The sequence below is a fragment of the Alligator sinensis genome, unplaced genomic scaffold (genome assembly GCF_000455745.1).
Source record: "Alligator sinensis unplaced genomic scaffold, ASM45574v1 scaffold398_1, whole genome shotgun sequence".
NCBI lineage: Eukaryota > Metazoa > Chordata > Crocodylia > Alligatoridae > Alligator > Alligator sinensis.
In genome coordinates this window covers 779,537-782,498 of record NW_005842708.1, presented here as the reverse complement: position 1 = coordinate 782,498, position 2,962 = coordinate 779,537, and the positions used below count along the sequence as shown (strand labels likewise).

At 47.1% G+C, this 2,962-nt stretch overlaps 1 long non-coding RNA gene across 3 annotated transcripts in view; it reads left to right on the top strand.

The window, feature by feature from the left end:
* Positions 1 to 1,264: 1,264 nt before the first annotated feature.
* LOC112551981 overlaps positions 1,265 to 2,962 on the top strand; it is a 17,286-nt gene continuing 15,588 nt past the window's right edge. For all 3 annotated transcript variants that reach the window (XR_003096345.1, XR_003096343.1, XR_003096344.1), the window contains exon 1: positions 1,265 to 1,420. This is a non-coding gene — a long non-coding RNA (uncharacterized LOC112551981). The remainder of the gene's footprint in view (positions 1,421 to 2,962) is intronic.

Below are 2,962 nucleotides of genomic sequence, written 5' to 3'. Positions count from 1 at the left end.
GGGCAGAACTGCTTTGGGACCAGGCTTAGGTAGGGAGGCCTGTGGTACAGACCCTGAATTCCAATCCAGACTTACAGTGGGGAGGCAGGAACAGGCTTACTCTTGTGGACCTTTGCATGAAAAGATTTCCCTCGCCAAGCAGCAGTGCCCTGTGCAACAAAGAACAAGCTCCCAGAAAAAAGCAGGAGGCTTTGCAGGGGAGGCAGGCAGCACTGCTTATTGAACTCAACCACCCCTCTCCCCCCTCACCTAAATACATGTCTCTTAAGCAAAACTGCCAACAATTCCCCCCCCAAAAAGCAACCTAGCACGACCCAAGAAAATAAACCAACCAAAATATCAACCTTGTCCTAAAACACCACCTGGCAGTAAAGTAGTACTGAAAGGGCAGGAGGATAAAATTGTTCTGACGTGCCCCCTAGCACATTTCACTAGTTATAGCATAATAAGTGATTGCATGGTAAATCACATCCACCTTACTTAATTAGTCGTCATAAACCAAGTAAGGAAAATTAAACCAGGAGCATTTTTAGTGGGTAAATGCCAATTACGTGGACAAGCGCCCTTTGTTATTAGGAAAACACCTACATGGCCTTAAACTGTCAAGGAACAGGAGTAGGAACAATGACCTCAACTGCAACAAAGTAAATTTAGGTTGGAAACTAGGAGGAACTTTCTAACTATAAGGGTATTCAGAACAAGCTACTATAGAAGTTGTTGCATCTCTATCCCTGGAAATTTTCAGGCTCAAGTTAGATAGACACTTGACTGGGCTGGTTTAGTTAGGACTGATCCTGCCTTGAGCAGGGGGCTGGACTGAATGACTTTGTTAGGTCTCTTCCAGCCCTAGTTTTCCATGATCCTATGTTTATACTCTGATATTTTCCCCTAAGACATTGTACCAGTGGCCCAAAAGAGAAGTCAACTTTTACAGAGGAAAGAAAGCAGTAATGTTTATAGAAAAACATGATGGGAATAAAACTTCATATTAAACTAAAGCAAAGTCCTACAATATCAGAGCTATTTATTACTGTAGATATATATGTTTATATCTTTCTGGTTGAGTATGCTTAGTAATATATTTTGGCTTCATTGTAATGTGATTTGTGTAGTAGGTGTAACAGGGAACCCTAGCCCTGTTACTAGGAAGCAGAGCTAGCCCTTTAAGACTAGAGTCTTCAGAGCACAGCCTTCCAGCAGAGCAGGGGTTAAAGACTAAGCCTTGTAGGCTGATCAGCTGACTGGGGCTGTCAGGTGACTGTGAGAGTGCCCAGGCCAGAACTATATAAGCCCTGGTCTGAGTTAGCCAGAGAAACCGGGCTGGGACAGAAGGTGGACTTCTGAAGGCTCCAAGCAAAGCTGCAGCAGCCCTGCAAGTGAGAGCAACAGGAATTAGGACTCAGAGATGTGGAGCCCATGGGTAAACAAGCTAACTGCCTCCATTAACTTTTCTTTGTTATAGCCCAGGGGATTACTGTTTATGTTGTAATTTAATCTGGTGGTTTGTGGCTGAGGCTGCAGTGGAGGTGGAGACCTCATTAGTGCCCACAGGGGTACAGTTATGGGGGCCAGAAAGCCTGGTGCCACAGGGGGTGCAATTCAGATTGATTGAAACTAGTGCCTCTGAGCCGGGCCCAACACAGTGGGCCTAAGCTGGACGGCTTAACTACATAAGAAGGGGCAGAAGCTGAATTGGCTGAGACCCCAAAAGAGTGAACTGAAGATGCAGATAACATCTGTGAGGCATAGGGCATGATAAGGGGAGCTTGGAGTCATGCAATTAGCCCTTAAGGCAGGAGCACCTCACCTCCAGAGGTTGGAAAGCAAAGACCGGATCTGAGAAGTCCTGGGGCAGCCTTCCTTTTAAGAACTCAAGAAACACCAAGACATGGCAGGTGAATGAAGGGGAGTCTGTTCCCAGAAGGCAATTAAAATATGGAAAAGGGACTCTGGAGTGCCTCTGGGTGTTCTAAAATGCCCCTGGGGATGGCACCCTGTTACATAGGGAAAACATCTATACTTCATCAGGGCCATGTAAAAATTCATTTAAGTCAGGTTAGTACTTAATACTTTTTTTGGGCGTGTCTACATGTCACTGTACAGCGAAGTTGCTATGGCACCACGCTTTAATGCTTCCTTTTGGATGTACTAAAGAATGGCACATTATGGGTGGTTACTGCACTGTGTGTGTGGTGCATGGTTAGATTTTGCTGCTAAATTGCCATAGTGGCATGACATACCTAGAGAGTGTGCTGCTACGGCGAGGTAGTTGGCAATTAGGGCTAAGTGAGTCTTTGGATTCTGCTTCGGAACCGGAGCCGCTTCTGATGATTCGGTGTGTAGCAGTGGCTGTAGTCTTTCTGGACTTTAGGAAGGCCTTTGACACTGTCTCTCATCCCATTCTCATTAAAAAACTAGGGGACTGTGGCGTCGACACCTACACAGTCAAATGGGTCACTAACTGGCTAGAGGGCCGCACCCAGAGAGTGGTGGTGGACAGGTCTTATTCAGCCTGGAGGGATGTGGGCAGTGGGGTCCCGCAGGGCTTGGTCCTCAGGCCTGCACTGTTCAACAACTTCATCAGTGACTTGGACGAGTGGGGTAAAAAGCACCCTGTTCAAATTCGCAGACGACACTAAGATGTGGGGAGAAGTGGGCATGCTAGAAGGGAGGAATAGGCTGCAATTGGACCTAGACAGGTTACAGGGGTGGGCGGATGAGAACAGGATGGGTTTCAACACTGACAAGTGCAAGGTACTGCACGTGGAAAGGAAGAACCAGCAGCATACCTACAGGCTGGGGAACTCCCTTCTTGTCAGCGCAGAGGCAGAAAAGGATCTTGGAGTCATTATTGATGCCAAAATGAACATGGGCCGACAGTGTGGGGACACGGTCAGGAAGGCCAACCGTACCTTGTCATGCATCCACAGATGCATCTCAAGCAGGTCCAAGCAGGTGATTC